Source organism: Panthera tigris, chromosome A1, assembly GCF_018350195.1.
Source record: "Panthera tigris isolate Pti1 chromosome A1, P.tigris_Pti1_mat1.1, whole genome shotgun sequence".
Lineage (NCBI taxonomy): Eukaryota > Metazoa > Chordata > Mammalia > Carnivora > Felidae > Panthera > Panthera tigris.
The window spans coordinates 206728879-206743493 of NC_056660.1; the positions used below are offsets into that span (position 1 = coordinate 206728879).

The 14615-nt window shown below is 37.0% G+C and overlaps 1 protein-coding gene across 4 annotated transcripts in view; it reads left to right on the forward strand.

The window, feature by feature from the left end:
- Positions 1 to 14615, forward strand: part of FYB1 (FYN binding protein 1) — a 161088-nt gene that overhangs the window by 95420 nt on the left and 51053 nt on the right. The gene's annotated exons all lie outside the window — the stretch shown is intronic.

The window sequence follows — 14615 nt, forward strand, 5'->3', positions numbered from 1 at the left end:
TCTACATAGTCGTGCTTTTTGCAGTTACACGGGGTTATAGTCACGTTTGTTTTTCCAATGCTTCTTCCTTTGGAGTCTCACCAGAACACCTGTTCTGTCCAGGAACTACAGGGAAGCTTTTCCTTCTTTGTTGGCAGTTCTGTCCTCTTTCCTGAACTCCTATGCCTCTCTACCTGGTCTGACAATCCAATTTACCCCTTTCCAAATGCCATAGTTTTAGCAGGGAAAAAAAGGCTTCCTGGATGAACCTGTGATCAATTTCCCTTAATAAAACTTTTCTTTATGGCACTTCCTGTTTCTTAACTTACAAAGGTGATTTGTCACAAATTAATATAGCCTATAATTGTGCTTTGTTTGGTGTGCAGAATTTTTCAGATTTTTATTTGTTTTATTTATTTATTTTGTTTTGTTTACCTAGTTGCCAACATTCAGAAATTGGTAAACAGGAGACTTGTGCCCTGTCTCAATGGGGTGGCTACTGCGAGGCTCTAGCTCATTGTAAATACGTGACGAATGAATCTAGATTTTTCTATGAAATCTTCCAAAGTCACATTTCCACCTCAGTGTGCACAAGCATGTTCCTACCTGGCTTCCAATGACAGTTGACCTTGAATCCCCTCCTTTAATTATTCCTCTATTTGCTCATATTCTAAAGCTGTGATAGTGTCTCTGCAGCATCAAAATTTACTCCTTTTCTGCTCATAGATGTTATGTATCTGGGTTATATTGATTTTATTTTCAAAGTATTAATTTCTCCAGAACATTCACTATCCCTTCAACATATAAAGTAGTTCACATGCAAATGTTTCTAAAACTTGAATTCTAGTACTTTCTTTGCTCCCATGTAAGTTGTTGGTATACTTTTAAAACACCTTTTAGTATTTGAAGAAAAGAAATACAGTTCTTGTCTTCTGCTCAAATATGCTCTATCTCAGAGCAAGAAAGAGGCACTTGGTAAATTATGAGCATTTGACCAAAAAACCCCATAAATCTTTCCTATATACTGACTTTTTAAATTATAACTTATAGTCTTTACAAAAAGGAAAGATTCAAAAGTCAGTAGTCTTCTGTCAAATTACCACCTAATAACTTGAATTTCATCTTATGAATAGAAAATAAAATCATTTATAAAAACAATTTACATTTGATATTTAATATATTACACTTGATATATGGTGACATATAACTATATGAATAATTATATAGACAACAAATGAATAGTCAACAAAGTTATTGGGGTAGTGAAGTTTTAAGAGTGAAAAAATATTCAGAGACCCTGAATGTTAGTTAGTTCTGACATAGAGAAGTTTTAAGATAATGAAGACTTTCTTTACTTATTTTTCTCTAATTGACGATCATATTGTTTTGATCTCTACTTCTTCACCTTCATCCAAATTTCTGCTTTGATTAACAATGTAAACACACATGTTTCAGTATTACTTTTCTTTCCATTTTGACGGACTATTCTAAGCCGGCCATGATTTTCTTGGCGGCTTGCTTTCAAAGTAAAGTGTTTCTTACTAATATAGTTACAGTGCTTTGTTTTCAACTACATTGGTTTTCAAAATTTCCCATCCACTATGGGTTTACAAATCCTTTGAAGATAAGAACAGATGGCTTTGAATTAGGGCAAGGAGAAATTTGGTAAAATGAGGTGTTCTAAGCCTGTGACCCAAAAGTTTCAAGTCCTACCTTTGAGGGCTGCTGGGGATCTTGTCAAAAATTTTAAGATAATTTAACATAAATGGCAATATCTACTTATATGTCTGTATTGTAAATGATATTCTATATGAGAGCAAATGCCAATCATAAAAGAGATAATGTTCTTTCTCAACAATTTAGCTAAATAGAATGCTATGTATACCTCTAACATACATAAAAGAGACACAAAGATACACACACACACACACAAATAGGATGTCATATAAGCATTTGAAAAGATCCTTAGCCTCACTCAAAAACATAGAATGCAAGTTAAAATTTTACACCATTTTTTTTTTTTACTCCCCAGAAATTGTTAAAGACTAAAAAATCATGATAATGCACAGTGTTAGTGAGGTTATGGTAAAATCGGTATTCTCCTCTTGAGCTAGAAGACAAATGAATTGTAAAATCTCACTAAATAGCATTATTTACCAAATTATTTTAATGTTTGGGTTTTTTTGACCCACCAATTCCACTTTCTAAGAATTGATGTTACAGATGTATTTATGCTTGTGGGCAAAGACACAGGTACAAGAATAATTTTATAATAGTAATTATCTAATAATCCAAAAATATGGAAGAATAAGAAACAACCTAGAGTCCCTCCAATGGTCAGACAACTCTACTCTGGGCATATATCCAAGAGAAATGAAAACGTATGTCTACAAAAGATGTGTACAAGAAGGTTCGTACCAGCATGATTTATAGTAGCTACAAAGTGGAAAAAGCTCAAATGTCCACCACTGACGAATAGATAAATAGATGTGGCACCCAAGCAGTAGGTTTTTATTCAGCTATAAAAAAGAATAAAGTATCGGTATCTGCTACAACACGACTGAACTCCAAAAACAACTTAGTGAAAGAAACCAGTCACAAGAGACCACATATTGTATGATTCTATTAATTTGAAATGGCCAGAGTAGACAAATCTAAAGAGACCAAAAGTAAATTATTGGTTTCCTACAGCAGGAGTAGGAGAGCAGGGACAGGGATCAGCTGCTAATAGGTTATAGGGCTTATTTTTGTGGTGATTCGTATGTTCCAAAATTAGTTTACGGTGACGGTTGCACAACTATAATATACAAATACCATTGAATTGTAGACTTTAAACTAGTATGTTTATTGAATTATACCTCAATAAAGTTATTTTTTTTAATAACCTAAATTTCCATCAATAAGAAGACTGGTCAAATAAATGATGGTAAACCTATGCAAGGAAGAGCTCCATAGCTATGGGGGGAAATTTGGTTTCCTTATATATAGAATAATCTCTTTTTTAAATGAAGAAAACAAAATATAGAATAACATGTACCGTGGTCCCATTTGTGTAAGAAAAAAAATGGAGTATTTCTTGAAAAATGTACATTTCTTAAAAGACTGGTAACAGTTGTCTTTAGGGTGGAGACTGGGAGACAGGATCTAGAATGTGAGATTTCTTTTCAACAGTCCCTCTTCTATTTTCTTAAATGATTTGCCATGTATATATCTATTTTACAATAAACTATTTTAAATCAGTTTTTTCTTTTTTTTAAATTTTTAATGTTTATTTATTTTTGAGAGAGAGAGAGAAACAGAGCGTGAGTGGGGGAGGAGCAGAGAGAGGGAGATACAGAATCCGAAGCAGGCTCCAGGCTCTGAGCTGTCAGCACAGAGCCCAATGCAGGGCTCAAACCCACAAACCACAAGATCATGATCTGAACCAAAGTCAGATGTCTAACAGACTAAGCCACCCAGGTGCCCCAAATTATTATTTGTTTTTTCTAAAGGGAAAAGAGTAAAGGAAAAAGAATGTCCAAATCAGTAGAACATTAAATGCCCTGCCAAGTAAATAGACACAGAGTGTTGGGTACACACAGATGTTGACAGTGGAGACCCACCCTCAGAAGTTCACTGTGGAACCAGGAAAAAAACAAATAGATACAGAGATACATAGATACATAGATACACACACAGATGATAAACTTTGGGAATTTTAAAGAAAATAAAATTAATGTAAGAAACCACCTGTGCGTGCTCTGTGTACAAATGGAGAGCTCTCTGAGCGACATTAGGTTGCATCAGTGTTAACACTACAGAAGGGCAGTGCAACCACACTACATTTAAAAGGGCAGGTGGCCTTTCAAAAGCTTTCTTTCCACAAAATGGTCAGATGTATGGCAATTAGCATGTGGTTTCAGGCAAAAATGGTAGTTTAGAAAACTTTTTTCTTAAGTAGGCTTCACTCCCAGTGTGAAACCCAGTGCAGGGCTTGACTCATGACCCTGAGATCAAGAGTCAGATGCTTAACTGACTGAGCCACCCAGGCACCCCTAGAAAACTTTTTTTTTAAGTTGTTAGAGTATGATTATCCTATTCTTTCTACACAGATGGAAACAAATGTGCCCTCAAACGTGTAAGAAGAGCCTGTCCCATATAGAACAAACACAACAGTTGCAGGTTCTAGGATAATTCATAAGTAGAACACCTGTTATTTTCTGGACAGGTACACCTTTATATTATTCCTCATTCTCATAGCCATCCTGCAAGTTAGGAATCTGTAGTCTCAATACAACGTAGGCAAGGAATAGAAAACCCAAAGAACAAAAATAAGTCATCCAGTGTAACACAACTAGTGCTGAATGGGATTGGTAGTCAAACCCAAGTTTGAATGACCCCAGCCCAACTATTCCCTCTACCAAACCATTCCTCTTCCCATGTTGAAAATTGCTTCTGGCGTGTTTAGGAATCAGGACAGTGAGGGACACCTAGGTGGCTCAGTCGGTTGGGCCTCTGACTTCAGCTCAGGTCATGATCTCTCACTCCGTGAGTTGGAGCCTTGCCTAGGGCTCTGAGGTTACACCTCAGAGGCTGGAACCTGCTTCTGATTCTGTGTCTCCCTCTCTCTCTCTCTGCTCCTCCCCCTCTTGTACTCAGTCTCTCCCTCTCTCTTCCTCTCAAAAATAAATAAATATTTAAAAAAAAAATTTTTAAAGGAATCAGGAAAGTGAAAGTAATGTTTGTTTGTTTGTTTGTTTGGGTACCTAATTCGATGGTTCTAAGGATTTAAAGTTAAACTTCCTGATGTTTCATTCATTCTAAGATATCCTAACAGAACCAGGACTGGCATGATTGGTTTGGGGAAAGGGTGTTTTGTTTTGTTTACAGCTGAGATGGCTAGACTGCAGTGTATCAATGAGGTAGCCATCTCAAGTAAGAGCTAAAAAGAGTAGGAACATTCATTGAGCGTTACAGTGTGGTCAGGTGCTTTTGCAAGGTGGGTGTGTATGACTCCTTCACTGATGAGAAAATAAAGACTTGGAGAAATCAAGCAACTTACTCAAGGCCTCAGATTGAGTAATAAGCAATTGAAGGTTTTCATAAGTGTGGTGAATCTGAACTCAAACCCACACCTCCCCAAACCTGTTCATTCTTTGTCCTGTTATGAAGCCACCCAAGCAAAATAAAGATAGAGAAGTGGCCGATGGAGACTTTTTTTCCAGGGAGTTTGGCTATAAAGGGAAGAAGGAAAAGCAGCTGGTAGTAGAATGGAGGACAAGGATAAGAGAGGCTATTGTTGTGTTTCTTTGGAGTAGACAAGATTGACCATGTTTAAGATGAAAAGTCCTCCTGGGGCGCCTGGGTGGCTCAGTGGTTGAGCGTCCGACTTCGGCTCGGGTCATGATCTCGCGGTCCGTGAGTTCGAGCCCCATGTCGGGCTCTGTGCTGACAGCTCAGAGCCTGGAGCCTGTTTCAGATTCTGTGTCTCCCTCTCTCTCTGACCCTCCCCCGTTCATGCTCTGTCTCTCTCTGTCTCAAAAATAAATAAACGTTAAAAAAAAAAAATTAAAAAAAAAAAAAGAAAAGTCCTCCTTAAAGGTTGAAACACACAGTCCAGAGCACATAGTAGGTGCTTACTAAATGGTTGTACTCAGTGCCAGTGAAGGAGTGAATAATCAACAGAACAGGGTCTAGAAGGACGCGGGCAGTGATAAGAGCCAAGAATACCAGTTAATATTAGTAAGAAAGATTGACATTTTTCCAGAGAACCAGGGGCAAAAAAAAAAAAAAAAAAAAAAGAGTGAGCAGAATATAAGGAGGTTTTAAAAAGTTAAAATGAAGGATGAGTAGGGAGGGCCAGTTGGAGTGCTCTGCCTATTCTTAGTAAAATAAAAAGTAAAGTTATCTGTGGTGAAAGAGGAAGGCATGGGTGAGGTCCAGGAATGTGGGGAGCATTGAAACAGCCATTATGGTAAATGTGATAAGATCTCAGTGATATTTGGTCCTGAGAAAGTTCCTGTTCAGTTAGGTATAAATGAATGTGCATCGGCATGCAGCTGCTAGGGGTTCCATTAAGTGTGCACCTAGTATTGTACAAATTACCTAGTGTAGGGTTTGCCAGTTCAGACTCTGGAAATACCAAAGAGCTGCTAGCGCTCTTCTTCCCTCTTGGGTGGGCAGTAGCTATGTGCCTGCCCAGGCCCAAAGAAAATAAAAGTCTAGATTCTGAGTTGCCAGTCCAATGGCTAAATCCTGGGCATGCCTATGTCATAATTCCCAAATAAATAAATGATGAACTTTATAAAGGATTTCAAAGTATGCTAAGTCAAGGTAACTTGGTAATGGTTTTATTTACAGGACCCCTCATCCTTGTGGGACCATCTTTTACGTTTATACAATACTTTGGGCTTTTCAAGATGCTTTCATGCCTATCAGCTCATTAACCCTTAAACCCTTGTGAAGTAGTTGAGATCCTATTACTACCACTCAACAGATGGAAAAACTAATTCAACGCAAAGATTAACTGATTTGCCAAAGACAAAGAGCTCTTTGGTGATGGAGCTGGTGGTAAAATCAAAGTTTTTTAATACCTGGCCCAATTCAAGACATCCCAAGAAAACCAAAGTTAAAAATACCTGGTCTAGGGTCAGGGTTTGGGTGCAATTGCAGGCCCCCAAGTATGATACAGTGTCCTTGGTTTTGTAAAGGAATCCATAGATTAAAAAGGGAATCAAGAACCACAATGCTACATGCTCCTCAGACCCCATGGGACACGAAGGCAATAGGTACCTTCTTAGTCAAAAGTCATAAATGTCAGAATCTCTGGGGTAGATTTCCTGAGACCTCATACATCTTCGTATTATAAGAGTATTGTGACAATATCTAGAAGCAGTATTTCGTTCGCAAAAAAACTGCAAAGTGTAAAGTTTGTATACTTTTGTTTGTTCCATTCTCCATAATAGGAGGACACTGCCACCCTCACTATGTCTTTTGTTAATTACCCCCTCACCTTCTCCCTATCCCATTTTTCTTCCCCCTCAGTTCTCTTTTTGTTTGCTAGTTTTGAGAGTTTTAGATCCTGACAAAATGTCACCCCTTTGGGCAGCCTGTGTTTCAGTGAATCTGGAGCATTCAGGGCAGAACCAGAGAATCCTGTGCACCACTGACTCACGGAGGGCCTAGTCGTTTCTTCCTGGTAAATGGTGCTGGCGTTCCAACCATTAGGCACACACTCAGGCCTGCCTGAGCAGGGGCGTTTGACTTGTGCAAGGCTTCTGAGGTTCCAAAATTAAACAAGATGAGAATTTGAATCAGAGGTTGATAACCTCCCAGATTCTTGAGAGTTGTTTTCGTGTTTTTACATCCCTCTCCTTCATTCCCAACCCTTCCCATTTTTTTTTTTTTTTTGTAACCAGTATGAACTGTCCTCTTTTACAAAAATAATCAGTTCTCTCTTATTTTGCCATTAGTCACATTTTTTTATTACGGTTAAGAATTTTATTATTAAGGGGTGCCTGGGTGGCTCAGTCGGTTAAGCATCCGACTTCAGCTCAGGTCATGATCTTGCAGTTCATGAGTTCGAGCCCTGCGTTGGGCTCGGTGCTGATGGCTTGAAGCCTGGAGCCTGCTTCAGATTTGTTGTGTCCCTCTCTCTCTGTTCCTCCCCTGCTTGCACTCTGTCTGTCTCTCAAAAATAAATAGATTAAAAAAATTTTTTTAATTAAAAAAAGAATTTCATTATTAAAATTATTACATCTCTGGTGAAAGTTCAAAGGTTACAGCAAGATGCCAGTCAAGCTCCCACTTGACATTTTAGCAAAATGCCCCATATCTCCTTCTTGAAGCCTTGAGCTACTCCCAAAATGTCCAGGAACACAGTTCTGGGGATTCTGAGTTGGGATGAGAGTGGGCAGTAGGTTGCAAATTCACCTGATTAGTTTAATTTCCACTGAGTCATTCTGAACTGTCCAGGAGAGCAGTCCTAGGAGGCCCATATCCCTGCACGATCCTATCATTCTTTGAGGAATTCCAAATGATCTTGTCAGATCTAGTATTTTAAAACCACAGATCACCCAGGCAACAAACACCTCCTGAGCCTTCGGGGATAAGACCCATATTAGATCATTTTGGGGTGTTATCTCTCAGCTTACATCCTTAATTCTTTTTTTTTTTTTTTTTTTTTTTTGAGAGAGAGTGAGCATGAGCAGGGGAGGGGGAGAGAGAGAGAGAGAGAGAGAGAGAGAGAGAGAGAGAGAGAGAGAGAATTCCAAGCAGGCTCCACATTGTCAGCACAGAGCTTGGTGCAAGGCTCAGTCTCATGAACCGTGAGATCATGACCTGAGCCAAAATCGAAAGTCAAAGGCTTAACCAACTGGGACACCCAGGCACCCAGTATCCTTAATTCTTAATGCACACTAAACTCTAAACTGATCTTTTCCTTTATTTTATTTATTTCATATCTTCTAAGTCCTTTTATGACTTTATTTTGAATTCCTCAATTCCATTTCTTGAGACTTTTTCCTTGCTAGTCTGTGTCAGTCATCCATCTTTGGGGGCCCATCTTCCACTAGCTCTTGAATGTCCACTTTCCTGCTATCTGGTTTCCAAAATCAAATTCTGGTATAAATTATAAACTTAGCATCTGAAGCACCCAAATATGTGAGTATATGCTCCAGAATTACTTTACATTTTCCAGAGTTAGCTCTGCCCTACACGAAACTGAAAATAGTTGTACAAAATCACACTATGAGGAAAGGTATCAGTCAGAAAAGCAAGACTTACACTCAGATCTTTGGAAAGTATGTGAATACGTGCATTGGAACTTACCAGTAATGTCTACTTCCTTTCCTTGAGGAGCCACAGAACATAGCAGAAAGGGTGTAGACAGCATAGAAATTGACTAAAGTTCAAATTCTGGCTGCATTTAAACCCTACTTCTGTTGCTTCCAAACTCTCTGAACATGCATAGTTTTCTTAACTTTTGAATGGAAACTAGAGAAGAACCCCATTGATTTATTGTAAAGATTGAATAAGATTAAATATGTAAAATGTCTAGAATGTGCTGGGTCAAAAAAAAAAGTGATTACTTAGTGTTGTTGTTATCAGTCTCAGAAATGTCCTATAGATTTCTTTTTTCTGTTTCCTCTTTACTTATTTTATTATAATTCAATACCCACCCTCTGCTTTCTGTAACAACAGACTAGATTTTTGCTTTTGAGAATTCCAATAGCATTAATTACATCTTAGCATACTTTAAAAGTCCAGAAAGAGATTTCAAAGCCAACCATACATTAAGGTAAGCCTCCTGTTGTTGTTTTTTTTCCCCAGAAAAACAAAGATGCTTTTCCTTAGAATTATTTTGTATACATGCAAATATATCCCTTGTAGGATTTGAAAGTGACCGCAGATTTTGCAAAGCAAAATGTTTCACTGCTAAATACTAGTGTAATATAGGAAGACTTTAGTTTAGGTTCCCCCAAGTTTGATGAGGAGCAGAACACTTGAATAATTAATTTAGTGCCTCATTAAGCCTTTCAAATTATCTCTGGCAATTTTCCAAAGGTAATTTTTAAAAAATCCAACCAGTCCCTCTCTGTCTCTCAGGGGCACTTTGCCCCAGTTCCACCACATCCTCAGTCAAACCCTTCCCTGGCGGTGGTTAGAGGGCAATGCCAGGGGCCCTCCCTGAAGGTCCAAGTCCAGGGGGAAGCCAGCACACCCCTTTCTGGGTAGCTCAAGTTATTATCACTAAGGAAAGGAGAATAGATGCCAAGCAAGCAGAAGGTCAGGGGCCCGTCACAGACGCCCCACCAGAAAGTCTCAGAAGCCTGTGCAAAAATGAAAAAGTAGTACATGGGTTTTGGGATAAGTCACGTTTTAGTGTTTCCAGTGCATTGTTCCCCCAACCATGTCTATAACTTCTTACCTCCAAGCCTGAGATCACTTTCAGATGGTAATGCCCCCAGGTCGTCAAAATCTTTTCCATGAAAAGATAAGTCACAAATGGATGAAAAACATTTTTCTTCTTTTTAGACAACAACTTGTTAATTTCCACCTATAGTGGCTTATTCTCCGTGCGTACAGCTTTCAAATCACTTATGAATCAAACCATATTATTTATAAATTGAAATGTCATTTTCGTCTGTGAAATTCACTAGAATTTAAAAAAATTTTTTTAATGTTTATTTACTTTTGAGAGAGAGTGAGAGACAGAGTACAAGTGGGGAGGGACAGAGAGAAGGAGACACAGAATCTGAAGTAGGCTCCAGGCTCTGAGTGGTCAGCACAGAGCCCGACGCAGGGGCTCAAACTCATGAACCGTGAGATCATGACGGGAGCTGAAGTTAGTCGCTTAACCGACTAAGTCACCCAGGCGCCCCAAATTCACTAGAATTTTTAATGTTTATTCTATGATAAAAGAGTCATTTCAAGTCAGTAATAGCCCATTAGATAAATGGTGATGAGACATTTGGTAAATGATTTAAGAGCAACAGCAGTAGCAACAAAACCCATAAAACTAGATCCCAACCTCACACCTAACTCCTAACCCCAAAATAAATTTTTCATAGTTTCAAAGAGTTGAATGTTAAAAAATGAGTCCAAAGAGAAGTAGAAAACAATGTAAGGTTAATAATTATGTGTTCTTGTGGCGTCTGACTGGCTCAGTCGGTGGAGCATGCAACTCTTGATCTCTGGGTTGTAAGTTCGAGCCCCACATTGGGCATAGAGATTGCTTAAAAATAAAATCCTTAAAAATAAACTAAAAAATAATTATGTATTCTCAGGGCAGGGATGGCATTCTTAAACATAACTCTAGTGATAGAAGTTATATATAAAAGAATTTATTCATTGAATTAGAGAAAAGGCAGTAAGTCTTATATATCAAAAAAGTTTAACTTTACTGATTACAAAAATGGGATGGAAAAATATTTCTAACATAAATAGAATCAGTTGGAAAATTTTATTTATCAGATTTGCAGGGGAACTAATTCTCTCTACCAGCCAAAGAAGCTTTTTATATGTCATTTAAAACCCTGCCATTAGCCCTTTAAGGTAATTTACAGTGAAGTACTATATTTCCTTCAAAGGTTTTGAAGACTTTTGGTTTTATTGGTTGAGGCATAGTTTGGTTTATGTTTTGTGGTTTGTTTGGTTGTTTGTTTTCCTTTTTTTGTTGGGAGTTTTTTGGTATGAATAGGCAGAAGCAGGAGCCATAGCAGCCTGATTCTTATATTGTTTGTCCATATAAGTGGCAAAAAGATTAATACCCTGAATAAAGAGGTTCTACTAGCCACTAAGAAAAAGCAAATACTATTCTGAAAATAGGCAAAGTGGGGTGCCTGGGTGGCTCAGTCGGTTAAGCTTCTATCTTTGGCTCAGGTCATGATTTCACAGTTCATGGGTTTGACCTCCCCATCAGGCTCTCTGCTGTCAACACAGAGCCTGCTTAAGATCCTCTGTTCCCTTCTCTCCCTCCTCCTCCCCCGCTCCTACTCTCTGTCTCTCTCAAAAAATAAACATTAAAAAATTTTTAATAAAATAAAAACAGCCAAAGGATTTGAGTAGATAATACAATTAAAATGAAAAATGGTTCTAAAAATGAAAAGATGGACCTCAAAGACATGTAACATTAAAGGAAAACATTTTTCAAGAATGCATCCCCTTTTCCTCTCAAAAAAATTGCCCCAAAATTAGGAGGACAAGAAAAACAAACCGCATATTTCGGGAAAGTAGGCAACATACATAATTCCAATGCATAATGTATAAAATCAGAAAGGGTCAATGCAAATTCGGGAGATACAGAGACATTCTATTCATGATATAGCCACAAGAACCTACGAATTATAAGCATGATATGCTGGCAAATTTTTAACTAGTTCTCTAAGAAAGGGTGTGTGTATGTGTGTAATGTTTATATACATACGTGTATTAAATTTTTTGGTATTAAAGATGCATGGCACATAATATATAAATAAGAATAAGTTATACAATATTCTTTATTGAGAATTCCATATGGCCAATTGTTGATTTTTGCCAGTCTCTTGTACCTGTAGCCAACCTACGGTTGACATTAAGCAATGAGTGTCTTCCAACCTGAATGTTGATTATTATTTTCATTTATGTTAACAAGATGAATGAGAAACAAAGATATATGTCAGAAGTTCACTCATTTGTCAATGATGTGAGTGAATATTTTGCTGAGTTTGTATAATAGCTTTCAAATACTGGAAAATATTTCTTGAATGTTTTATGCTACTTACCATGTAATAGGTATAGAAACAACACGCTTTTAAGTTTAATCTGCATGATAAGCATTTCCTCCATCACTTTCTTATACCTAATAATCAACAAAACAATAATGAAAGTTATAGTTCTCGTTTATTTCCACGACCTAGCTACTCCCATTATGCCCAAGTTCAATCTACCATAGTGAGGTCACTGAATGCAGACTAGGGAAGAGATGCCAACAGTATACCATTAGATGGTCTTTCCACCATTTATTAGCACTTCTCATAATTTTATATGTATTTACTTCTTATCTATCTCCTCAAATCCGTAAGAGCAGAAATGTGCGGCTGCTTTTTCCTCCATTGTATCCTAGTGCCTAGAACAGAGTTTGACACACAGTAAACATTCAATAAATACTTGTTAAATAAAAAAAAAATGTTCAACTTACTATATGCCAGGTACTGTCCTAAGTGCTTTATGTGTATTAAGTCTAACATCCTCACCGCAACCCTATGAGGGGGCACTATTATGATCTTCATTTTACAGATGAAACCAGAAGTGACTTACCCAAGTCACCCAGCAGGTAAGTGGTGGAGCCAGAACTTAAACCTGAGCACTTTGGCTCCAGATCTTGGACCCTTTTGAGAGATGCATTCTCTCAATGCATCAGAGCCATGACGCTGGCAAAGAGACATCTCCGAATGTCAGATATGTGGCAGACTTTACAAGCAACCACGGCACATTAGAGCAAGCGGACAGGGATGATAGTTATGCTGGAACCGATTCATTATCTGACAGGTTCGGTTTTGTAGGAAATCTTTACAGACATTTTACAGCACTGTTGGAAATTGTGGGAAGTAAGAAAAATCTTTGTAAATGACAAAGTAAGACAGCTGTTAACTCCAGGAAAACAGTAAGTTGAATGAATAAGTAAATGCAATTAGAGTACCCTACTTGATTCAGAGAAGCACAATATTTACCTAGTCATGATAATGAAAACCATGAACATGGATTTAATCAAAAAAAAAAAGTTATTCTTTTGCTACGCTGGAAAAGGAAAGGGAGGAGGGAAAATACCTACATCTAGCAAATCGAAAATCAATAATTTTTTCAAGCAGTAGCTATGTGTATCTGTGTGTGTGTGTCTGTATATGAAGGCAAATGCAAAAGAAACATCTAAAATGTTGGAAGTTTTGGTATTTGATATGATATTTTGATAAAATGAAATTAAAGCAAAAGGTAGAGGTTTTCCATACTATTGTCAAGTTCAAAACATATGATGCCAATGTTGGCAAAAACATGTGAAAATCAGCACTTTCCTATACTAAGTGATGGAGCCAGCAGTTGGTATCACTCCAGAAAATAATTTGTATTTTGTATCAAAGTCTTAAAAAAAGTTTTTTGACCCAGCATTTCCACTTAATGGAATCCATTCTAAGAAAAAACTTTAAATATGTGCAAAGACTAAGCCATTTTTTATTATAGCAAAAAAGAAAGGAATTAATGCAAATATCCAATATTAGAGCCTTAGTGTGTTTTTTTTTAAATCATGGTAGAGTTGCATAAAGAAAAATTGTCTAGTTACTAAAAATCATATTGTAATTATATTAACCTGGAATTATATTTATGAACAATGAGAAAAATTTTAAACTGATAACAAAATACCAAAATGGTCCCATTTTGCTCCTCTGCCATAAAAGTATGTGTTTACACTAAAATGTTTTAAAATACATGGAACTCAGTAGCTATTGCTGGGTGATGATTTTATGGGTGATTTATATTTGTTTGATTTTGCTTGTCTTTATATTATAACCTCTACTATATATATGATTTACTTGTGAGATTGTTTAATAAACTTCAATATTGAGAAATCACACATGAAACAAAATACATCTTGTCATTAATGAATCAAGGAAATCTTTGAAAACAAGTAAGAATGTGTTACCAGTATCAGACACAAAAACTAAACGTCTTTCGTCTAAAATAATGAGTCTGATGAAAAACCATCTACATGTTTTAAATCATAAAGAATGTCATATTAAAGTTGATGTAGGCTTCTTCATAAAGTCCAGAATATTAAAACTAAAAGTTACAAAAGTTTCAAAAAAGTAAGATTCTTTTTTTGTTTTGTTTTGTTTCACTTTTCATTATGAAATTTGTCACCCATATACTCAATACCTAGATTTAACAATTGTTAAGCTTTTCCTAAGCGAAGTAGAGAAAGTCCTTTTAATAACGGGAATTAAAGAAGTTATCTATCTCAAAAAAAAAATATATATTTATCAGCATCACTAGTCAATATGGAAATGCAAATCAAAAGCACAATGAGATATCACCTCACACATGTTAGGATATCTATTATCAAAAAGACAAGATACAACAAATGCCAGGAAGTGGAGCAAAGGGAACACTTGTCTACACGGTCG